Here is a 26577-nt window from a genome sequence, read left to right as displayed (position 1 = left end):
AAAAGGTCAGGACAGTGCTCAGGTCCCGAGTTCAAGCCCCAGGAGTGACAAAAAAAGAAACACTCAAAAAACCAAAAAGCCAGGACAGAAAAATGAGTGAAAATCAGTGAGACCCTGTTCTCTAATCAGCAAAATGGCCAGGAGTAGAGATATGTATGGCTCAAGTGGTAGAGAACCAACCTTGAGTAGAAAAAGCCATAAAAGAGTCGGGGAGCTGGGTGTGGTGCCTCATGTCTGTAATCCTAGCTACTCAGGAGGCTGAGATCTGAGGATCGCAGTTCAAAGCCAGACCAAACACTAAAAAGTCTGACTCTTTATCTCCAATTAATCACCAGAAAAGCAGAAATGGCGCTGTGGCTCAAGGGGTAGGGTGATAGCCTTGAGCTGAAGAACTCAGGGGCAGTACCCAGGCCCAGGGTTCAAGCCCCATGACCCCTACACACAAAATATTACCTGAGTTCAAGCCTGAGTACTAGTTCATACACACACACACACACACACACACACACACACACACACACACACAAGTTCCCCTTTCTTCACCCTTCATGTTGAACTGTTGCTCACTTTAGATTTCAATCCGTATATAACTTCCTCACATCAGCCTTCCATGATCTTCCTATTTGTGACATGATCAGGGCATATGATTCTAAACTCCCCAAGAATTTTGTGGTTTCTTTATAGCTCCTTTCATAATGTTAATCAAAGAAACAAACCAGAAATATTACACATTTTATACTTTCTTTTTTCGTATATTTTTATTGTAATTAATAGAAGTGTTACATGATTAATTCACATACATTGATAACCTTTCACATGTCTTGGACAATTTCATACTTTCTACACATCAAATAACTTTCATCTATAATTCAAGTTTTCCTTTCCCAACAGATTAAAAAATATATAATTATATAGAATATATACAATAAATAATATATATAATAATATATAATATAATACATATATATTATATATATAAATTGCTACATATATATAACAATTTTAGCCAAACTTGTGAACAATAATTAGGTTTCTTTATGCTATTTTGTTCAGTGGGAAAGAATCTGTGGAAAAATAAATATCAAAAAGAGGAAATAAACATTTATTTTGTCCTATTAAGGTAGTTGTTTTCTTACAACACTGAAGCTCATCAGATGTGGTCTAAGCTCACTTTCTACCTGGTTCTTCCTTAACTTGCATTTATTTATGAAGAATAGGGATGGGGAAAGACCCGTTTACTTAGGCAGAGGGCCCATGTTGTCCAGTGTCTACAGAAGGAGTAGTTTTAAGAAGCTAGAAAAAGGCCGGGAGTTTGGCCTAGTGGTTAAAGTGCTTGCCTAGCATGCATGAAGACCCGGGTTCGATTCCTCGGTACCACATACATAGAAAAAAGCCAGAAGTGGTGCTGAGGCTCAAGTGGTAGAGCTCTAGCCTTGAGAAAGTCCAAGGACAGTGCTCAGGCCCTGAGCTCAAGCCCAAGACTGGCAAAAAAAAAAAAAAAAAAAAGAAGCTAGAAAAAAAGGTGACCTGCAAATATAGGAGATCTATTTCCAGAATATAGTAAAAATTATCAATGAATGTATAGCTTTAATATCTAAAAATTATTGTAGGCACTTAAAAAGGACTTTAAATGTAAATATATGTTAATGAAAGAACAATTTTTAAACTTGAGCATTAAAATAAGCTTTAAGCAGCCACAGGAAATAAAGAATAAATGTAATTACTTTGTATTATAAAACACAAGCATTTTATAAAATATTTTATTTAATAAATGATGGCTGTCCTATAAAAAATATTCAGGGAACAGCATCAACTATCATTGCATGGGCTATGACTAAGTTATTCTGAATCACTTAGACTAGATTAAGGGAAAGCAAGAAGTGACTATAGTTTTAAAGTAAAACTTATAGATCTTACACAGAGCATCATATTGAAAACTGAGACTCAGAAGGCAGAAAACATGGTTCATAGCTATAGAAGAATAGAGAACTGTGCATATATGAGTAAAATATAGTAGAATTAAAAGAAGAGTAAAACAAAGAGTCAGGAAAGACATTCAGGATAAATCCATTGGATTGCATTTATTGTTAAGTAGAGATTTTCCTGCCTTCAGCACATAAGTATGCATAAAATATATTTGCAGATAAAACCTAAGAGAATCAGGTCAACTAGTGAAGGGGAAGGTGTTTTAAAATTACAAAGCAATATGCAAAGAAAAGGCTTTATTTCTGAGCACACAGCACACAGAGAGGGCAGAAGCATTAGCTGGCTTCTGCTCAGATATGCTAGAATGTGTTCCTTGTAAGCATAAATGGGATGAAGAATTTCACCTACAGATTCCTAGCCCTGGCTGGGTAAACCTCCGGGAAACCTCATGCAGAATCTTTAACTGGTATTTTTTAAAACTGAGTTAAAATTCACACATCATAATATTCACAACTTTAAAATGTACGTATCTCTCCCTCCTTCCTTTTCTCCCTTCCTCCCTTCCTTTCTCTTCTTTCCTTTTCTATTTCCAGGGCCTTAAGCTCTCTCTCTGTCACAGCTTTTTCATTCATGGCTGGGACTCAAGTACTTAAGCCAAGACTCCACTAGGAGAACATATGTGAGACAATATTGCTTTTGATTTCCTGAAACCTACTATCTCAAAAATATAGTGTAGAAAATGATAACTACCATCAGAAAGATGCAGACAAGTTGTCATAAGAATTTTGGGGGAAAGGTAAGCTGTCTATAGTTGAAAGGAACCAAGAAAAGCTGGAGAGATGGGATAGAGGGAGGCAGTGAGTGCACCTAGAATCCTAAATTTAGTTTTAAGGATAGGATAAGTCTGTTTGTTGCTTGTTTATGATGGATTATTTTTATTTTTTTTAACAGTACTGGAGTTTGAAATCAGGATCTTGAGCTTGCCAGACAAGTGTTATCTACCACTTGAGCCATACATCTAGCCCTTTCTGCCTTAGTTTTTCACAGAGGGTTCAGTGTTTTTGTCCAGTTCTGGCAGGGACTATGATACTCCTTACCCAGGTCTCCCATGTAGCCGGGAATACAGGCATTATTAGATTATTTGTTGACATGGAGTTCTTGTTATTTTTTTTTCTTTTTCATTTCCTTTGGTAATACTAAGGTTTGAACTCAGGGCAAGTGCTAGGCAAGTTGTCTACTACTTAAGCTACATCTCTAGCCAGGAACAGTTAGAATCAGGACAGAGAGCAATAACCAATGGGACAAAGGCACAAAGTCAGAACATTTCTTGATATCTAAAAGAAGAGCAGGAAACTAAGAAGGCCATCATAGACAAAGTAATGGGTCACAAGCATAGGAAGCTGAGCTGGACAGATGGTACAGGCATAGTATGCGACAAGAAGGATTTTATATTGTAGTCAACACAGTTAGCTATCCAAGTTTTTGATCAAGTAAGTCTTATGAAAAGGCCTATATTTGGGAAATATTAAAAGTCATGTGTAAAAAGCATTGGGGGAAGGGACCAGAGGTATAAAAATGTTAGGAAGCTACTACAATGACCTAGAACAGAGATCGGGTGAAAATATAGAGCTCTTGTAGTGATTAGTTTCTATACCCAGAAACTAAATTCTATTAAGTTAATATAGATATAATCCCTTAAACATTGAGCATGATGAAGCACATGAGTTTAGAGCTAGCCAAGGCCACAATGTGAATTCAAGGACAGCTGGAGTCTAAAGTAAGACACTGTCTCCACAAAAATAAACAATGCCTTAATCCTGGTTGTCCAGAGATACCTAGGAAATTATTCCAATTATTTCCATAAAGGAATTTAACAATAATTTCAATAATTTATAGATTTTTCTCTTTAAACAGTTAAGCCATTGATAGAATTCCCTAGAGAGAGTTATTGCAATTTAAAAGTTAAGGGATGCAGAACTTTGGGCCAATTGCCCTAATTCCAATTTCAATAATAAAACTAAGACCCATGGAGGAACTTACTTGTTCAGGGAAGCACAGCTGGATAAAACTCAATTTCTTGATTTTTTTTCCTGCCATACCCCAACTCAAAATCTATTCATTGTGAGATGGCAAGAATTGACATATCAAAGTGACTATTTTAGTTTTCTTGGGCTTAAAGGAGTAGGAGTTGGTTTTAAATAGCAATGAAAAAAATCCCCCCACCCTCAAACATACAAACAAAAAAACTCTACTTGGCTCCACCAGCAAGTTGGAAGGTTGCAAGACATTACTTTCTGGATGGAAAACTAACATACCAGATGCCTTGATCATCAAGTATCAAAACACAGTTAAATGCAGTAAAGGAACCTCAGAGCTTCCGGAAAAATTCTGGTTAAAGGAATTCCTTGATTCTTACAGATTTGTGATCTCCAACCACCAAACATGTTTTTTTTTGAAAAACAAATATGTTTTTAATTGAATTCAATTTAGGGTCTCAGGAAGTAATCTGCAGTCTATAGGCATTGCACAAATGAAGGAAAAGGGCATCAATCTCAAAATTCTGGCAGGAAAGGAGTGGCTGTTTTCAAAGTTCTTCCTTTGCAATGAGCTACTTGCAAGTATGCCAAAGAACAGATCATCAGCAAAGTTATTCAAGTTTTGAAGAGAAAAATACCAGCAATGTTCACCATGATTTTTTAAACTTTGCATGCCAAAGATTTAACAATCTTGCCATTTTTTTAAATGAACTCAAAATCTGTGATATTTGATTGTTGAGTCTCCCATGTTGACTGTTATGTTAAAGTCTGGTCAAGTAGCAACATGGATTTAATTTACATATGGCCAAGACAAAAAAACAAACTATTATGTGAAACATTCAAATTTAAATATTCTTTTTCTGAAAACTCAAAAGAACAAAGCTCTTCTCTGTGTAATTCATGCTGTACAGATTAGCAAGCATCACAGCATTATGTAGCATTTCCCTACAATTCCTGGTGAGGCCCAGCAGTGCCCGGGGTGGGGGAGTATCTCATGTACACTGTAAGAACAGGTCTCCTGGTTTCCATATTTGCCTGATGAAAGTAGCTGCTCCCAGTCCTTCAGGCCATGTCACCACTGCTATCATTGTTGGAACTGCAACAGCAATGTTTTCAAGAAGGGCTGAAAGGCCTGAAGTCTATATTCTAGGGCATCAAAAACATGGATGGTCCTACAGCCAAAGCTGCCACATCTGAACCCAATTATCATGCCTCAAACAAACTGTCTTGTCTGTGTCTGGGGAAAAAAATCACACAATCTATCTTCTTTAGCTCCTAGGTTTTACATTACAGCTACCCTGGGGTCACAAAACTCAAGAGCTGTTCCTTAAAAGAATGAATTCATCCTATAGGCTTGATTGGAAACAATTTGAGTAACATCATCATGATGAACTCAGACATATTTAAGCTCACCTACTGGCTTTCATGCAACCTCCATCCTTAGTACTTTCTTCCACATTCTAGAATTGGCTCTTGCCTGGCAGCTAATCAAATGGTCTTACAAATAGAATTACAGAAGGCTCACTTCACCAGAAACCAGGATCAGATATATTTGAATCCAGGGGAGAATAAACCATAGGTGCAATCCTTTAACACTTATTACTTTTTCCATCTTAGAAAATGGAAGTATAGAATGGATATAACTATACAAATGATTCAAGTTTTTACTTTTTACTTTGATTCTCATCAGGAGTTAAAATATACATTGATTCTGATTGTAAATATGGCCAAATGATTCTTTTTCTTCTTTTTTTTCTGATACTGGGCTTAAACTCAGGGCCTAGCATTGTCCCTGAGCTTTTCAGCTCCAGACTAGTGTTCTACCACTTAAGCCTCAGCTCTGCATTTGGCTTTTTTGGTAATTAATTAGAGACACAAGTCTCACTGACTTTCCTGCCCAGGATGGCATTGAATCCTCAGATCTCAGCCTCCTGAGTAGCTAAGATTACAAGTGTGAACCACTGGCACCTAGCACTAGATGATTCCTTCAGACCTACATGATTATCAAAAAAAATTTTAATTAGCCTACATTTAGATCAGTGATTCTCATACTTGAGTGTATATAAGAGACAAGCTTCTTAAAACTCAGATGGCTGAGCCTCAGTTTTTGACTTAGTAAAATCTGGATTGCAAAACAAACCATTAAAATTTCTATTTATTTACTGATACAGATTGGCTACTGATACAGTCCAAGAACCACTGTTTAGGTGATTCAACGTTTTCCATATTCCAATACCAGTCTCATTGTATTTCACCTGACCATTGTTCTGTTATATCACCTGCATGAAACCTGAGACTTAAGATCAAGCAAAATCTTTTACTTATAAATGAGTCAGAGGATTCTACTTCATTTCACTTGTTTTTGTTTAGATTTTTGAAACTAGACCTTGCTAAACAGCCCAGACAGGCCTCAAACTTGTAATCCTTCCATTGTAGCCTTCCTCATTAACTGGGATTGTGGGAATGCATCCCTTTGCTGGGCCACTTAATTCCATTTGTAATATTTAGTTTATCTATGCTATCATAACAAAATGCTTAATAAATGGTACTTATATTGCATAGTGAATCAGTTAGCTTTTCAGTACTGTGTCAAAATCCTTCAGATAACTTAATAAGGGAACAGGTTTATTTTGAACAATAGCCTCAGAGGTTTCAGTCTGTTGCTTTGGTCCAGTGGTGCCAAAGTATAACTTCTGGGACTAGATGCTCACTCCATGGCAGCAAGGAAACAAAAAGAAGAGAAGAGTTGAGATCCTGATAATAGTTTTCACTTGGCAGTCTGACAGCTATTGTTTGCAGCATATCTCTTACAAAGTGATGTTCTTTGAACCACAACTTCCATAATGCATTAAGAAGTTCAAGACTTTAGTCTTATTGGACAAGGTTATTTTGTCTGTCTGTTATTACTAGTTCCTATGACACAGAATCATGCCAAATATGGCTTTTCCTCTAACAAACAGTTCTTTTACCTATCCATAAGGAACATATTGTTATTTCTGTGAGCATATCTATTTTGATAAAATGCTGTGTTGATGACAGAATTAGCTAACATTGTATTTGGAAAGCAAAGCAACTGCTGAGAAAATTTATATTACTAAAGGAGACTTAAGAATTCAAAGATTTCTGCATAATATTTATCTAAGAGAATAAAGTTGTATTTTTTAGCCAAAGGTTGATCATAATAACAATTAAAAAGTATCTTATATCATGAAACTATTCTTACTTTAGCAGTTAATTGATCAAAAATCCTGAGACAGAGCACTTCATATCAACATCTTTTATAGAGTCATTGCAGAATAGTCTTCGGGCTAGCACTAACCCACTTAAGCCACAGCTCTACTTCTGGCTTTTGGTAGGGAGTAATTTATTGGAGAGAAGAGTCTCAGACTTTCTTGCCCAGGCTGGCTTCAAACAGTTATCTGCAGATGTCAGCCTCCTGAGTAGCTATTACAGTTGTGACCACCAACACCCAGCTATTATTTAGGTTTTAATTACCTTATTTAATCATCTCAGAGAACTTCCCAAATATCCAGAAGGAGAGGCCCATCGAGATACAAGAAGCTTTTAGGACCCCAAACAGACCTGACTAGAAAAGGACATCCCACCACGGCACTATAATCTGTATAGGACCAATAGAGACCAAGGAAAGGATCCTTAAAGTGGCCAGGGAAAAGAGAACATTCACGTACAAAAGAAAACCAATCAAAATAACCACAGATTTCTCAGCAGAAACTATGCAAGCAAGAAGAGCTTGGAATGATGCCATGTCCTAAAGACAAATAACTACCAAGAATACTGTACCAAGCTAAGCTCTCTTTATAAGTGAGGGAACAATAAAAAACCTTCCATAGGAAGGAAAACTTGAAACAGTACGTAGAGACCAAACCACCATTACAGAAAATTCTCAAAAATGTTCTACACATTGAAAATCAACACAAACATAATACTGACAGAGAAACGGCACCTAAAAATCATACCAGCTAATTACAACAAGAATTCACAAGTTGGGGCCGGGAGTTTGGCCTAGTGGTTAAAGTGCTTGTCTAGCATGCACGAAGGCCCGGGTTCGATTCCTCGGTACCACATACATAGCAAAAAGCCAGAAGTGGTGCTGAGGCTCAAGTGGTAGAGCTCTAGCCTTGAGAAAGTCCAAGGAGAGTGCTCAGGCCCTGAGCACAAGCCCAGGACTGGCAAAAAAAAAAAAGAATTCACAAGTTACAAGCCCTAACTAAATAAATAAAATGGCAGGAACTAGTAAAGATTTTTCAATCCTAACCCTCAATGGACTTAATTCTCCCAGTAAATGGCATAGACTGTCTAGTTGGATTAAAAAGCAAGATTCATCTTTCTGCTGTCTTCAAGAGACACATCTTGGCCCCCCCGCCCCGCAAAAAAACAAACATGTTTTGAGAGTGAGAGGATGGAATAAAATCTATCAAGCTAACGGCCCCCATAAACAGGATGGAGTTGCCATCCTCATATTAGATAAAATAGACTTCGAACTAAAATTAGTGAGAAGAGAAAATGAAGGTTATTACATACTGCTAAAGGGATCTCTCCTTCAGGAGGATATAACCATCCTAAATATCTACACACCTAGTGCCAGAGCACCCAACTTCATTAAACAAACTTTAATTACACTAAAACCACAGATCCAAACACAGTGACTGTTGGTGACTTTAACACACCACTGTGATCTCTGGACAGATTAACCAGGAAAACTCAACAGAGAAACCTCAGGATTGAACAATTGCATAGACCAACTAGATTTAACAGACATCTGCAGATTATTCCACCCATCAACACCAGAGTATATGTTTTTTCTGCAGCACATGGAACATATTCTAAAATAGATCACATTATAGGGCATAAAACAAACCTATGCAGATTCAGAAACACTGAAATCATTCCATACATACTCTCAGATCACAGCATCATAAAACAGGAACTGAACACAAACCTCCACCAATGAAAACCCAGTAACTCATGGAGATTGAACAACACATTGTTGAATCGCCAGTGGATCATTCAGGAAATCAGAACAGAACAGAAATTTAACAGTTTATGGAATTTAACAAAAAAGAGCACACAAAATAGCAGCTCATTTAAGCCACAGTAAAGGCAGTACTCACAGGAAAATTTATACCTCTGAGTGCCTACATTAACAAACTGGAAAAAAATCTCAAACCAACAATTCAATGGTGCACCTTAAGCTCTTAGAAAAAGAACAACAACCCAATCCCAATTCCAGTAGAAGGAAGCAAATTATTAAAATTAAAGCAGAATTAAATGAATTAGAGGCCAAGAAAACCATAAAAAGAATCAATAAAACAAGGAGTTGGTTCTTTGAAAAAATTCACAAAATTGACAGACCGTTAGAAAATCTTACCAAAAAAAGAAGGGAGCGCACCTAAATAAACAAAATCATGGATGACAATGGAAATATCATGACAGAAATGACCAAGATCCAGAGCATCACAAGGGAATACTTTTCAAACCTATATGCCAACAAATTTGAGAATCTAGAAGAGATGGATGAATTTTTAGCCAATATTAACATAGCCAAACTGAACCAAGAAGATCTAAATCAACTAAAGAGACCTATTTCAAGTATTGAAATATAAATGGCAATAAGAGACCTCCCATCCAAGAAATGCCCAGGACCTGATGGATTAACAGCTGAGAATTCTATAAGGCCTTCAAAGTAGAGCTCACACCAATACTCTTCAATGAAATAGAAAGTGAAGGCTCTTTGTAAAACTCATTCTACAAAGCCAGCATAGCCCTCATCCCAAAACCAGACAGAAACCCATCAAAGAAAGAGAACTATAGACCCATTTCTTTGATGAATATTGATGCAAAACTTCTCAACAAAAATATTGGCCAACTGTCTGCAGCAACTCATCAAAAAAATTGTACACTATGATCAAACAGGATTCATCACAGGGATGCAAAGCTGGTTCAATATATGCAAGTCAATTAATATAAGTCATCATATCAACAGGAGCAAAGACAAGAATTACAAGATTATCTCAATAGATCCACCAAAGGCATTTGACAAGATCCAACACCCCTTTATGCTAAAAGCTCTGGAGAAACTAGGAATCCATGGAATATACCCCAGTATAATAAAGGTTGTGTATGACATATCTCCAGCTAGCATTATACTTAATGGCAAAAAGCTAAAGCCATTTCCTCTAAATTCAGAAATGAGACAAGGATGCCCACTCTCTCCAGTCCTCTTAATATATTAGAAATCCAAGCCAAAACTATAAGGCAAGAAGGGATCCAAACAGGGAAAGAGGAAGTGAAACTTTCTCTCTTTGCAAATGACATGATTCTGTATTTAAAGAACCTTATAGACTCCACTCCCAAGTTGCTTGAGATGATTCGAAACTTTGCCTTCCTGTATGCCAACAACAAGAAGAGCAAGGCAGAAATCAGGAAAGCAACTCCTTTTGCAATAGCCTCAAAGAAAATAACATACCTGGGAATTAACTAAATTAAGCATGTAAAGAACCTTTATGATGAAAAATTTAAAAATCTGAAAAAAGAAATTAAAGCAGAACTGAGGAAATGGAAAAACCTCCCATGCTTCTCGATTCGAAGAATGAACATCATGAAAATGGCAATCCTGCCAAGGGCTATCTACAAATTCAATACAATATCCATCAATATCCCAATGTCATTCTTTAAGGAAATAGAAGGAGCAATCCAAAATTTCACATGGAATAATACAAGTCTCCAGATGGCAAAAAAAATCTTAGCAGAAAGAACAGCACTGGAGGAATATCAATACCAAACTTTAAACTCTATTACAGAGCTATAGTCACCAAAACAGTTTGGTACTGGCACAAGAACAGGCCTGAGGACTAATGGAATAGAATTGAGGACCCAGAAATCAACCCAGACCTATGGCCACCTGATCTTTGATAAGGGAGCCTAAAGAAAAATAGAATGTAAGAAAGACAGCCTTTTCAACAAGTGGTGCTGACAGAATTGGTTAAGCACCTGCAGAAAACTAAAGTTGGATCCTTCTATGTCACCCTGCACCAAGATTAATTCCAAATGGACCAAAGACCTCGAGATAAAAGCAGATGCCTTGAAAACTTTACAAGAAGGAATAGGAGATACACTAGGTGTCCTGGGCATGGGTGGAAACTTTCTTAATAAAGACCCAGAAACACAACCAATTAAAGAAAGTTTGGACAAATGAGACTGTATTAAACTGCAGAGCTTCTGTATGGCAAAGGACATAGCTAGCCTCATATCAAAAATATATCTACAGCTAAAAAAAATTGAATCACTCCAAAACAAATCTTCAAAGAAACAACCATCCCATTAAAAGGTGGGCTAAAGACTTAGAGAGAGACTTCTCTGAATGGCCTATAAATGCATGAAGACATGCTCCAAATCTGTGGCCATACAAGAAATGCAAATCAAAACAACTTTGAGATTGTACCTCATACCTGTTAGAAATCTAATAACAACAGATGCTGGCAGGGATGTGGCCAGGAGGGATGGCTACTACACTGTTGGTGGGAATGTAAACTTGTTCAACCATTATGGAAAGCAGTATGGAGGTTCTTCAAAAAACTAAACATAGGGCCAGGAGCTTGGCCTAGTGGTAGAGTGCATGCCTAGCATGCACAAAGACCCGGGTTTGATTCTTCGGTAACCCATACATAGCAAAAAGGCAGAAGTGGTGCTGAGGCTCAAGTGGTAGAGCTCTAGCCTTGAGAAAGTCCAAGGACAGTGCTCAGGCCCTGAGCTCAAACCCAGGACTGGCAACAAAAACAAAACTAAACAAAAAAACTAAACATAGAGCTCCCTATGACCCAGCAATTTGGCATTTACCCAATCATCCAGAAACAAGGCCATACTAAAGCCGCTAGCACAACTATCTTCACTGCAGCACTATTTACCATAGCGAAGATATGGAACCAACCCAGATGCCCCTCAGCAGATGACTGGATCAAGAAGATGTGGTACTTACACACAGTGGAATTCTATGCTGCCTTCAGAAAGAATGACATCACCCCATTGGTAAGGAAATGGAAAGATTTGGAAAAATAATATTAAATGAAGTAAACCAGACCCAAAGGAACATAGGCTCAATGGTTTTCCTCATTTGTAAGAATTACTCCACATCTAGGACTCTCCTAGCAGATTACAGTAGCTCAAAACCTAGGTATATAAGGTCATATAGGATGAGACTAAATGAAAAGATCTCTAGGATATGGAAACAAGAACTTTATTTTGTGTGACTGTTATTCTTAATGTTCTTAATGTACTATGTTATTTCTCTTCTCTTTTTTTGCCCTTTGGTTAATCTCATATTGTTACTGTATCTGGCTTTGTTACCTGCCATATTTTTATACACTTGTTTATTTGAAAAAGGAAAGGGAAGGGTGGGAAACAAGATGATTGGGAGGGGTTGGGGGGAAGGAAATGGGGACAAAAACATGAAAAGGTCTATTGGTTCACTTGGATACCATCATATCTCCTTCCTCATCCCCCATAGTGGGTCTTAAACTCTGGGCTTGGGCACTGTCCCTGAGCTCTTTAGCTCAAGTCTAGTGCTCTACAACTTTGAGCCACAGCACCACTTCTGCCTTTCTGGTGGCTAACTGGTGTTAAGAGTCTCACACACTTTTGTGTGGGGGCTGGCTTTGAACTGAAATCCTCAGATCTCAGTCTCCTGAGTAGCTAAGATTACAGGTATAAGCCACCGGTGCACGGTCCATCATATCTTTTCATTCCAGAGTTGTTACTTTTAGCCAAAAACTAGGTAAGTGAAAAGCAAAACAAAACAAAACACCAAAGTCTCACTACTTTGTTTTTCTTAATTTTTTTTTAAAAAAGCAACATTTTTTAAAGAGAAAAAGGCAAGCACTGGTGGTTCATTCCCATAATCCTCACTGCTCCAGAAGCTAAAATCTGAAGACTGCTGTTTGAAACCAGTTTTGGCAGAAAAGTCTGAAAGACTCTTATCAGTTAATCAGCAGAAATCCAAAGAAAGTGAAAGTTTGTTTCAAGTGTTAGAGCACTAGCCTTGAACAAATATGCTAAGTGAGGGGCTGGTGTTACAGTGCTTGCCTAGCATACACAAAGACCCAGGTTTGATTCCTTGGTACCACATACATAGAAAAAAGCTGAAAGTGGTGCTGAGGCTCAAATGGAAGAGCTCTCGCCTTGAGAAAGTCCAAGGACAGTGCTCAGGCCCTGAGATTAAGCTCAGGACTGGCAAAACAAAAGCAAAAACAAAAACAAAAAGCTAAGTGAGAACATGAAGCACTGAGTTCAAGTCTGGTTCAGTACTGGCACAAAAGTAAATAAGTAAATAGATAGATAGATAGATAGATAGATAGATAGATAGATAGATATAAAATAAATAGAAAAAGGAAAGCCCAATAAAGAAATATACAAGTCAGCCAGGTATGGTGGCTCACACCTGTAATCCTAGCTACTCAGGAAGCTGAGATCTGCAGATCACAGTTCAAAGTCATCCCGGGCACAAAGTCTGTGAGACTCTTATCTCCAATTTACCACCAGAAAATTGGAAATTGCACTGTGTCTCAAGGGGTAGGGCAGTAGCTTTGAGCTCTTCAGCTCAAGGTCCAGAGTTCAAATCCCATGACCACCACCACCAACAACAACAACAAAAAGGAAATATACAAGTAGAAAACTTGCTTCATTTACTACTCAGAAAATAGCCATAGAAAATATTCCACAATTTTTATGTATATATGCATACTAAAGGTTAGGCAAACAGAAAGTTACTTTCAACAAAACTTCCATTTGTGAATTAATTAAATAAATGTTATTTATATTGTATCCCATGATAGCCAGTCTTCAATAAAAATATTAGTTGATTTTAATGTAGCAAAATAAAAACAAATTGAGTGACACAGAACAGCTAAACTTCAGATAAATGTGGTCATTTTTTTTTCCAGTCCTAGGGATTGAACTCAGGGCTTGGGCACTGTCCTTGGACTTTCTCAAGGCTAGTACTCTACCACTTGAGCCACAGCAACACTTCTGGCTTTTCTGTGTATGTGGTACTGAGGAATCTAACCCAGGGCTTCGTGTATGCAAGGCAAGCATTCTACCACTAGGCCACACTCCCAGCCCAAGTTTGGTCTTTTTAAATCACATTTCAGCCATATTTTGAAGATTTTGCTCATATGTACGTAGGATTCGGTTCAGTTCTAATCTCTGCACAAGCCTAAAGAAATCTCTAGCCTGCATATGCAACAATGTTAGTCTTTTCAATATCTAATAGTGTATCATAATATACAGTAGGCACGTTTTTGTCAGTAACCTGTGATTCTTTCTGTGTAAAAATAAAATGGAAAACAAGAAACAAAAAAGTAGGAGAGAAAGGCAGGGTAGATTAGGTGAAATGAGGCATGGTAAACTTACAACAAATACAGGACATATTTATTCATGTACTTCCCTTAAGATTAAGGGACCAAAGTCATTTTAGGGGAAAACGAGGCCTAGTGAAGGCAGTTCAGAAACAAGATATTTAAAAGCATTATTTTTGCTTCCAAGAGAGACAACTGAGCTTTACCCTTATCTTAGGGACAAGCATCTGTTTTATGTGAGGATACATTCTTATCTGGAAGAAATGTCCCCAAAATCCAGGCACTCAGAAAGTGATTAACATTAAGAGTAATTAAAGCAAAGACAAAGCACCTATTTTTTCAAAAATTTGAGGTAAGACTTCCCTGCCTTTATCATATTAATACCCCTGATATCAAAGAGCTGTGTGTCTTTCTCCCTTTGAGAGCACCCACAGTCTGTTAGAGTATGCCCCTGACAAGCTCTATCAAGTTTTCTTACCATTATGACTTGTCCAGAAATTTCTATTCTGTGATCAAAGCCAAGGACCCTAAGTGAAGAGTCACTATTTTTAGAGGGAAACTTCACCTGCATCTGATTACAGGAGGAAGGATGGAAAATTTCTAAATCAACACATATTTTACTTAGCCATTTTAATGGTGTTCTTCATTCACATGCCATGTAACTTGTTGATGATACTCATTGGCATTCTATGCTGACCTAGTGTTTGTTCAAGTAGATCTAACCTTTCTGCTTCATCACGGACTAGGTCCAAAGGGCCATTATAGGGTGGTTACGTCGATCTTTATTATCTCAGTAATGAACCAGGTTGAACTAAAAGCCTGGTTGTGTACAATCTATTTTTCTCAGTCTGCTGTGAGGGTTTTTTTCCTTTCTACAGATCTGAAGATTAGATTACTCCAAACTCCAGGGTAGTGGTGACAAACAACAACAATCAAAAACTCACATAAGAAGACTTAAAATTGCTAATGAATTATTTATTGTATTCCCTGAACAGTACCAGAGACTATGACCTTGCAGCAGATAGGGTATGTACAAAGCCATGCTGGAGAAACTCTATCCCCTGTTCTGACATCAAGAACACAAAGCCTGATGCTATCAATTGCATCTCATTAGCTAGACTGTAAAGAATCAAAGGATACTATAATTGAAAATGAAATGAATATTTAATAAGAAAGGCCAACATGATCAAAATGGGAGGAAAGAAATAATGTTTTTTAAGGTTCTATTTTTTATAGTAATAGAACAGTGTGTATCTTTTTACTATCCAGTGACACAGTAGTATAGTTTGTATTTTTATTTTACAGATAAGTAAGCAAGGCTTACATGAATTGATGTGATAAGCTAGAATTTGAATCCAGATTTGTCAACCTCTTGTATTGTTTTTAAATTTTTTTTCCTGAGATATTCCCCTTTCCAGAAAGTCTATGTGTGAAGTAAGTAAAGCTTTGTGAGGGGGCTATGTGCTTCATGCTACCTCACTCCATACTGAATCATTCTTTACAACATCAAGCCTGAGTATTTTAGTCATCAGTATTATTCTTAAAGTCACATCCACTGCTACACAGATTCAGTTACTGCCTGTCCTTGCCACCTAATGCTGCCAGGGAAAATGGAAGAACAGCTGCCAGAAAGATTTACAAATTCCTTTGGATAGCCAGGAACATTATCTAAACTTAAATTCTAAAGAGCTCTATTGATACTATAATTTAATATATATATAGATATAGATATATCTGGAAATAAGACTATTTTAGAAAATTACTTAATAAGTATTGTGTAGAGTTCTCAAATAACTAGTGAAATTCAATCTCAAGTAATAAATACTTGCTTGAAAGTTCATAGCATTAAGTGATTGAGTTCTGTTTGAAAGGTCATGTGCACAGTTGAGCAACTTCACATCAACTCTTCTTACCAGGGAGATGACATTGTAGACCTCCTGATACAAGAAGATTTTTTGTTTTTTGTTTTTTTTACTATCACAAGCTATTTAAAAGTAATGACTGGCTGTCCCATAAATTGTATAGAACTTATTATCATTGCATATTTACTATAATTTCTAATAATATATGCTTGCATTCATATTTCATTCAACTTAATAACATGGAAAATAAATTTCTAATTTATCATTCTTTCTGATTTCAAATTGTCTCTCAAAATAGTTCAGATGCAAATCTGATGAGTTAATGTAAGGAACAGAAAGTACACTGACTAGAGTGTGATAAGCTACTGTTGGCAGGGACCATTTCTGCATGTCATGTTCTGAAAATCTTTTTTTTATTATAGGGATAATGTATAGAGGGGTTACAGTTACATTCAACAGGTGCATTACTTCTCACACATTGAATACCCCTTCCCATGTTCTTGTCCCTGTTTCCCTCCCCCCCAAAATCTTTTAGTGAGTTATCTGTAGTCCTGAGTTATCTATAGTCCAGCTGTATGCTGAAGAGATGGTAGAGAAAAGGAGTATTTCTTATGTTATCTTATAACTGGAAAACCCGAAGCATACAAGTGGTCTGTTGAGGTTGTGGTGTTCTTGAATGCATAACACTCTTAGCTGCATTGCTCTTTTTGTTTAAGCAGAGCTCTGGAAGTTTATAGTTCAGATTAGAAAGAGTTGCTATCCTCCTTGTATCAAATCTGCTCCAATCTGAAAGCTGCAATAACTTGTAGCCCTCTCCTTTTGCTTTTGCTGATGCCACTATCTCCTCCTCCTCCTCCTCCTCCTCCTCCTCCTCTTCCTCCTCCTCCTCTCCCTTTCTTTCTTCAATTAAAAATCTTTAATTTACATGTTGGACAATTATTTTCTCATTCTAGTCTAATAGAAATGTAGATTGACTGAAAAATTAGGAGTTAAAAGAAAATGAATTTGAGGGGTATAGGGGTCTGGGCCCTGGAACTTGGACTCAGGTCCTGGGCACTGTCCCTGAACTTTTAAAATCAAGATACTACCACTTGAGCCACAGCTCCACTTTCAGCTTTTGTGGTATTTAATTGGAGATAAGAGTCTCAGGAACTTTCCTGCCAGGACTGGCTTCCAACCACAGTCCTCAGATCTCAGCCTCCTGGGTAGTTAGGATTGCAGGCATGAGCCACCATAGTTGGCTAAGAAAATGAATATTTTAATAAGCAGATAATATTCATAGACCTAGGGATTAAAGAAAGGCAAAGAATCTTCCAAGAATAAGTTCAGCAATGCTTTTGTCTTATATTATCTTTTTTTATTTTTTTTTCAGGAATGGCTAGTACTTTTTTATTTAATTTGGTAAGCCTAAGGAAAAAAGCATAGGCAATAACTTCTACTAGTCATTAAAAAGCAATTCTATCAATTCACTGGTAATTAATATACTAATCAGAGTTGGAAACTATTTTACTAAAAGCAAAATATTTAGAGAAAAATAGACATTTATATAAAATTATAAAATGCTTGTAATAAGTGCATTTCAAGGAAAGCACAAACTTATTTTAATTTATAGAGCCAGTTAAAGCCTTAAAAATTTAAGTGGAAATTGAAATGCAAAAATGTATAAACATTCTACAAAAGATGGTCATTCTTTCCTGAGTATACTAAAGCTATGAAACATAAGATAGGAAGGTAGATGTTTGGGAATGCTTTCTCAAGGGCATTTCCTTTCTACACACTGCTTCCCTCCTTCTTCATATTCTTGCTTTGAAATCCACATCTGTTGAAAGGTACCCAAAGAAGCTAGAATGGAGTCACCAATCCATGAACTAAACCTTTGTTCCACTGTTGTATTATTTGCAATCAGTTTCAACCGCATACTTGGGGGAGTTTTCTGAGAAAGCTCTCTATTCAACCTATCAGTAAAACTCTGTATCAACGTGTTGCCACCTGCTACAATCACACTGCCATAGAGACCTGGTCTGATATCAATGTCACACATTCCAACACTTGTGGTGACAACATGACTGACTCCCAACATTGTATTTCCTGATAGCCCCCTTACGTTGGAAGGATCAAATAATCCTTCAGGAATTTTTAGTCGTTCTGCACCAAAATCACAGTTGTAACCATTGGGGAATTCATAATGAACAGTTGGCATTTGTGCTGCTACCTGTTCATCATAAGTTGAGTCTGACACTTGAAGTACTGAAGCTTGGAAATCCTGGATGACACAATTGCAAATGTAATTGTGCCAAGACCTGGTAACCTGTGGCAACTTCTCTTTTCTTTTCCAATTTGCTGGAGATCCTTTGCGAACAGCTTCTTTTGATGCAATCATATATGGAGGAATCAATTCTATATTCATTTCTTGGAAGAGTTCTCTGCATTGCATAGTAATGAAATCTCCAGCAAGGGGTGATTTCACAATGCCTTGCTGAAGGACATAACCATCATGGACGGGAATTGCAGTGGTGTGTGTGGCTCCACTGTCCAAAATCAGCCCAGTAGAACGACCGTTAGCAAATGCTGTCAACACTGCAGTTTTACAGAGGAAGAATGCAGGGATGTTGTAGTGTTCAAACATTAACTCAGTCAGTTTCTCTCTCTTTGCTCTCGTATTCCACGGTGCCTCAGGCATAAGAACAGGATGCAGGCTGGCTTCTGATTTGACATGCATTTTGTAGGTATGATCCAAAATAGCCTGGAAACTATCCCAATCTTCAACCATTCCATTTTTCAGTGGTGAAATAGCCTCCATATGCTCTCTGGGAACACGCAGAGCATTTGTATCTATGTAGTAGGTGGGACCGCCTTGTTTGCCTTTATCGCCATCTATTTCCATCAATGTGCTTCCATCATCTCTTTCCACAACCATACCAATGGCTGTGGGGAAATCTACCTTGGGGCAGTCCTCACCAGCATAACCAGCTCTCACAGTGTAAGATCCAATGTCAAAAACAAGGGCTCCAACTTCATCTCCCCCATACACGCCGCCGCTCATGGCTGCTGTCGGGACGACCCCGAGGCTGAGGGCTGTGCGGGGCGAAGTGACTGCAGTGGCGGCCTCAGGACGGAGAAGCGGAGAAGCGCTGGCCCACGAACCCCTCAACTTCACCACCACCCCCTCAGGCAACAAAGCGGCGTCCACCTTATATTATCTTTACCTAAAATTAGCAATTACAGATATTGTTTCATCACATCATACTATTGTTATGAAATATTTGCAAAGATACCATTGCTTTAAGGGACTTTTATTTATGCCAAACCTTCTTTTATGCCGACTTTTAGTTCAAAATGACAAGTCATTCTCTTTTGGCTTTAATAATGATAGAAGGTTATCAAATAGAGCAAAACCTCTCAAAACAGAACTATCTTAACATTGATGCCATGAAAACATCTGGACACTGTGCTATGAAAGTATTTTTCTGCTATTAAAATTTTCATACTTCTTAAGTAAATTTTATCAGACTTTTAAAAATAAAAAATAAGAGCTTTGACTCAAAAAAAATTCATACTTCTGTCAGTGTTGAAATCAAATCAGTTTTTTCAGATCAAAGGACAGAAGACTCATCCTGGAAAAGTGTTGCCTTTTCCTATATACAAGTTACAAATGCTTTAGAAAAAATTAGAAAAATTTAAAAATCATATTAAGTGAAGTAAGCCAGACTCAAAGGAACATAGGCTCAATGGTTTCCCTCATTTGTCATAATCAGTAGAAACCTAGGACTCTCTTAGCAGAGATTTACAATAGAACGAAACCTAGATTTATAAGGCCAAATAGAATGATACTAAATGAAAGGAGCTCCAGGATATAGAAACAAAAGCCATATAACGAGTGATTGTTGTCCTTAGTGTACTATGTTATCTCTCATCTCTTTTGCTGTCCCTTGGTTATCTCATATTGTTACAGTATTTCACCTGGTTTCTGATGTATTGTATATATGCGTATTTGGTTATTTGAAGTCGGATAGAGAAAGGGGAAAATAAGACAAGGGGCGGGGGTGAGGGGAGGGAAATGGGGACCAAGACATGAGAAAGGGTATCAATGTTTGTGAAGTATTGCACCTTCTATCTGGTGAATATAATGTAACCCTTCTATTAATTACAATAAAAATATATGAAAAAATAGAAAAATTAAACAGCTTATATCTCAAAGGAAAATCCCAATGGAAGAGCAGACATGGATCACTGATGCATTGTATTTATATGTTGAATTGAAACCCCTTTGTACATCTACTTAAAGAGAAAAAAGGAATAATGTGACTCATGAACTGTTTTGCTGGGACTAATCTCAAACCACGAGCCTCACAATCTCAGCCTCTCAAGTAGCTAAACCCACAGGCACTGTTGTGACTATTATCACTTTTTGAGGAAAAAATTATAATATTCATATGTATAGATAACTCACAATTATTGGCTTTATATTTATTATTAGATATAATTTTTTCAGGTCTTATTTAATTGAAGCTCTTTGATCTGGAAACTCTAGTATCTGAACATTGATCTAATATCTCTGCATTATGACCAGGATCATATAAAAGGTAGTGCCAGAATTAATATTTGAATTTAGGGGAATAAGCTGGAGAGAAAGCTACTGATAAATACAGAATGTTCTTTATATTTTTATAAATTAAATTACTTTAATGTTATTTTCATTATGAAATATATAGTATACATATACTACTTAAAGTACAGTTATATTGTAAACTTAATTTATTTTTTGGCCAGTCCTAGGGCTTGAGCTCAGAGCCTGGGCATTGTCTGTGCTGTGCTTTCTCAAGGCTAGCACTCTACTACTTGAGCCACAGCACCACTTCCAGCTTTTTCTATGTATGTGGTACTGAGGGTTCAAATCCAGGAATTGAACGCAGGGCTTCATGCATGCTAGGCAAGCACTCTATTACTAGGCCATCCTTCCAGCCCCTAAACTTTAGTTTTGAAAGGGAATATTTTTAATGTCTTAGAATACATGTGTGAGTTCTAAATTCTCTTCCAGAAGTAATCTACTTTCCTGTCTTTTGTTACATTTATTTCTTTTGCTTTTCTTTACAATTTTACCCTTTATGTATCCTTCCTGAAATCATGCATTATTTTGCCTTTTGCTTTCAAACATCATGAAAATGAAATGATACTTTTTGATTATTTACTACTTGTTTCTTATTCTCAAAATATATTTATAAGATTATTTTATGTCAATACATGTAGCTGTAATTATTAATTTTTACATCCTGTATACTTGTATTTGTTTTCCATGCTACATAAGAAATTGTCACAAATTAAATAACTTAAAACACCATGCATTTTTTATTCCAAGCATAAAGGCATTACATAACTGTTCTGGCTGTCATAAAGCTATATTTAAGGTATCAGCTAGGACACATTCTTATCAAGTATAATTGGCAAAGGATTTGCTTGGAAGCTCATTCAGGTAAAATTGTAGAATTCGTATTCTTTTTTTTTTTTTTTTTTTTTTTTTGCCAGTCCTGGGCTTGAGCTCAGGGCCTGAGCACTGTCCTTGGACTTTCTCAAGGCTAGAGCTCTACCACTTGAGCCTCAGCACCACTTCTGGCTTTTTTCTATGTATGTGGTACCGAGGAATCGAACCCGGGTCTTCATGCATGCTAGGCAAGCACTTTAACCACTAGGCCAAACTCCCGGCCAGAATTCGTATTCTTATAGCTTTAAAATTCATGGCAAGGAAATAGTGCTATGAGCTCAAAGTGGTAGAGTGCTACCCTTGAATGAAAAAACTAAGGGACAGAATCCACGCCTGGAGTTCAAATCTCCCAAAATTTAAAAAAAACATTTTTCATGACAACTTGCTTCTTTAGGTATCTGATCAAATATACATGCCTATGTGTGTATGTATGCACACATATATGCATATACAGGAATAGGTCATTAAAATGAGAGTGATATCCCATAATTTGGGCCATATTCCATTGGTTAGAAGCAAGTTACAGGTTCTTCCAGTACTCAAGAAGAAATCAACAAAGTATAAAACCTGGCAGAGAATTCTTGAGGCCAACTTATAATTTTGCTTACCACCACAAGTAATTTAGAAGACGTGTGTGTGTGTGTGTGTGTATCAGAATTTATTATTTACTCTACCACAGTCAGACATTTAGATCCATTCAAATTATGGGAATTTGATATTTAATTTTATATGTCAATCTCTGGTGCTCAGATATTTGGTCAAACATTCTGGATATATATGCACATATATATAATTTTGAATATCGGATTTTGGATAAAACAATTTACCCTTCAAAATATGAGCAAGTCATATCCCATTCCATTGAAGGCCTGATAGAACAAAATGCTGACATACCCTAAATAAGAGAGAGAAGACTGCTTTCAGAATTCCTTACAACTTCATCTGCAGTATTAACAATTTCTGGTGCACTAGCCAACTGCCTTCAGTCTTGAATTGTCATGCTTTGTTTTTCCATTCTCTACATTGCTAGCCTTTGCCATCAGATATTGGACTCATCAAGTCTCCACAGTTACATGAGCCACTTACTTAAAATAAATCTCTTCACACACACACACACACACACACACACACACACACACACACACACGCACACATGCTCATATCCCACACACTTTTTTTCTCAATGGAGAACCTTTTTTTTTTTCATTCTGTTCATTATTTCTTTTCTTCTCTTTCTGGGATAATGTATAGAGGGGTTGCAGTTACGTTCATCAGATAGTAGGTGCATTACTTCTCACACATTGATACCCTCTCTCAGGTTTTTGTCCCCATTTCCTTCCCCTCACCCCCTCCTAATCATCTTGTCTTCCCCTCTTCCCTTTCCTATTTCAAATAAATAAATGTATATACAATATACCAAGTCACAAAGTAAGACATAGTAACAATATGAGAATAACCATAAGAGCAAAAAAGAGAAGAGAAATAACAGTACATTAAGAACAACAATCACACAAGATAAAGCTCTTGTTTCCATATCCTAGAGTTCCTTTCATTTAGTCTTATCCTATATGACCTTATGTACCTAGGTTTTGAGCTACTGTAATCCTCTGCTAGGAAAGTCCTAGATTGTACTAATTATTACAAATGAGGGAAACCATTGAGCCCATATTCCTTTGGGTCCTGCTAACTTCACTTAATATAATTTTTTTCATTAACAGAGAATCTTAACACATAAATACACACAGAATTTCTTCTGTTCCTTCAGAGAATTTTTACTGATATAAAAGTTATTAATATCACTGCTTTTGTGAAAGTTCACCTGCATGTCTCCTGATGAATATTTATCTAGGAGCAGAATTCCTGAGTTGAAAAGCATACTATTATTCATCCTGATGGTGCATACCAAGTATTTTTCAAAGTTTTTTGTGCCCATTATACTCCCAGCAGCACAGCTGAGTCCCCATTAATACAAATGCTCGACACATGGTATTATCTATTTTTAAATTTTTGTTAATCTAATGAGTATAAAATAGTATATGATTGCACTTGTGTTTTTTTTGATAACAAGTAAAGTTAAATGTGTTTTCACAAGTAGATAAGCTTGTAACTGTAACCCATGTATACATTACCCTTACAAGAAAAGAAAAGAAAAGCATAAAGGATGACGACAACAACAACAAAACAAGTAGATGAGCCATTTGAGTCTCTTCTTTGGTGGAATGTCTGGTCAAGTCTCTTGTCCATTTATCTACAGTTTTGTCACTTTCCTACCAATTTGTGGCAGTTCTTACATATTTTAGATATTCTGTCTTGGCAACATGTGCTACAAGTTATCTTGTTTGTGGCTTCTCTTTATACTTTCTCAATGGTATATTTTAAGCAGAAATTCTTAATTTTCATATATGTTCAACATTTTCCTTATGTTTGCCCTTTTCTTTTCTAGTCATGGGCTTGAACTTAGGGTCTGAACACTGTCCTTGAGCTTTTTCACTTAATGCTACTCCTCTATCACTTTATTGCCACAGAACCACTTCCAGTTTTTTGGTGGTTAATTAGAGATAAAAGTCTCACGAGCTTTCCTGTCCAGGCTGGCTTCAAACCACAATCTTTAGATCTCCTGAGTAGTTAAGACTACAGGCATAAGCTACCAGCTCCCAACTGTTTGTTTTCTTGTGTGTTCTTGGGCTTTTATTTCATTCATTTGTCTCTTTAGCAATAGTATCTCAAGAGCTATCGGTTTTTTGGGATTTTTTTTTTTTTTTGCTAGTCCTGGGCTTGAGCTCAGGGCCTGAGCACTGTCCTTGGACTTTCTCAAGGCTAGAGCTCTACTACTTGAGCTTCAGTACCACTTCTGGCGCTTTTTTTTTTTTTTTTTTTTTTGCCAGTCCTGGGCTTGAGCTCAGGGCCTGAGCACTGTCCTTGGACTTTCTCAAGGCTAGAGCTCTACCACTTGAGCCTCACCACCATTTCTGGCTTTTTTCTATGTATATGGTACCGAGGAATCGAACCTGGGTCTTCATGCGTGCTAGGCAAGAACTCTACCACTAGGCCAAACTCCCGGCCCACTTCTGGCTTTTTTTTTTCTATGTATTTGGTGCCGAGGAATCAAACCTGAGTCTTCATGCATGCTAGGCAAGCACTCTACCACTAGGCCAAACTCCTGGCCCAAGAGCTATAGTTTTTAATGTCTTAAAATCTGATCAGGCAAGTCCCCCATATTAGCTCATCCTCTTAAAGAGTATCTTGACAGTCAAGCGTGGTGTCACATATCTGTGATCTTAGAGACTAGGGAAACAGAGGCAGGAAGATTACAGATTGGAAGACACCCTGAGTGAAGCTTGTGGCAAGATCCTGTCGAGAAAAATAAAGTAAAAATTCAAAAGGATATGGAATGTAGCTTAAGTGGTAAATTTCTTCCTTAGCATACACAAGGCTCTAGATTTAATCATTAAACAACATGCACTCACATGCACACACACATACACAAATGTCTTATTTTTTGTTCTTTGCATTTCAATTAAATTTTAGAATATGACCATTATGTTCTACTTTGAAAAAACATTCTGCTGATTTTGCAGATTTTAAGATATTATTGACTCTGTAGACCAAATTAAGGACAGCTGATATTTTTTTACAACATGGAGTTTTCTATTCCTACTTTTCTTAAATCTTTGTGTTGTTTTGTTATGTTAATAACTTAGGGATTTACCACTAGCACAATGATGTTCATTGCAGCACTATTTACCATAGCAAAGATATGGAACCAACCCAGGTGTTCATCAGTTGATGAGTGGATCAACAAGATGTGGTATTTGTACACAATGGAATTCTATGCTGCTGTCAGAAAGAATGACATCGCCCCATTTGTTAGGAAATGGAAAGACTTAGAAAAAATCATATTAAGTGAACTAAGCCAGACTCAAAGGAACATAAGATCAATGGTTTCCCTCATTTGTCATAATCAGTAGAAACCTTGGGCTCTCCTAGCAGAGATCTGCAATAGAGCAAAACCTAGATACATAGGCCATATAGTATGATGCTAAATGAAAGGACTTCTAGGATATAGAAACAAAAGCCATATAATGAGTGATTGTTGTCCTTAATATACTGTTATCTCTCATCTCTTTTGCTGTCCCTTGGTTATCTCATATTGTTACAGTATCTCACTTTGTTATCTGATATATTGGATATATTTGTATTGGATTATTTGAAATTGGATAGGGAAGGGGGGAAAACAAGATGAGGGGTGGGAGTGGGGGGAGGGAAATGGGGACCAAGACATGAGAAAGGGTATCAATGTATGTGAATTAATGCACCTTCTATCTGGCAAATATAATGTAACCCTTCTATTAATTACAATAAAAATATATGAAAAATAACCTAGAGATTTAGTGTTTAAAAATAGACATGTTGCTGGGCAAAAGCAGTGGCTCACACCTGTAATCCTAGCTACTCAGGAGGCTGAGATCTGAAGATTGCTGTTCAAAGCCAGCCCAGGCACAAAAGTCTGTGAGACTCTTATCTCCTCCAATTAACCACCAGAAAACTAGAAGTGGTGCTGTGGCTCAAGGGGTACAGTGGTAGCCTTGAGCTGAAGAGCTCAGGGACAGTGCCCAGGCACAGAGTTCAAGCCCCATGACTGACAAAACAACAAACAACAACAACAACAAAATATACAGGTAAGCCAGGCATGGTGATGCAAACTTGTAACCCAGCACTCAGGAGGCTGCAGCAGGAGGATCTCAAATTGGAATTTAAGGCAAGCCTATATTACATATATGTGTGTACATGCATATATGTGTGTGTATGCACATGTATACATATATACACACATGCATGTATATGTATATTGTATACATACATATGTGCATGAAAGTACACGTGCTTGCACTTGCTAACTAGTG

General features: G+C 37.1%; 1 pseudogene; it reads right to left on the bottom strand.

Annotated features, from left to right (window-relative positions):
* Positions 1 to 17661: 17661 nt before the first annotated feature.
* On the bottom strand, positions 17662 to 19294 carry LOC150060678 (actin-like protein 6A pseudogene; annotated as a pseudogene).
* Positions 19295 to 26577: the final 7283 nt, after the last annotated feature.

Source organism: Megascapheus bottae, chromosome 7 (assembly GCF_031878675.1).
Source record: "Megascapheus bottae isolate mThoBot1 chromosome 7, mThoBot2.hap1, whole genome shotgun sequence".
Taxonomy (NCBI): domain Eukaryota; kingdom Metazoa; phylum Chordata; class Mammalia; order Rodentia; family Geomyidae; genus Megascapheus; species Megascapheus bottae.
Note: the sequence above shows the minus strand (reverse complement) of the source record. Positions and strands in the feature narration are given on the sequence as shown.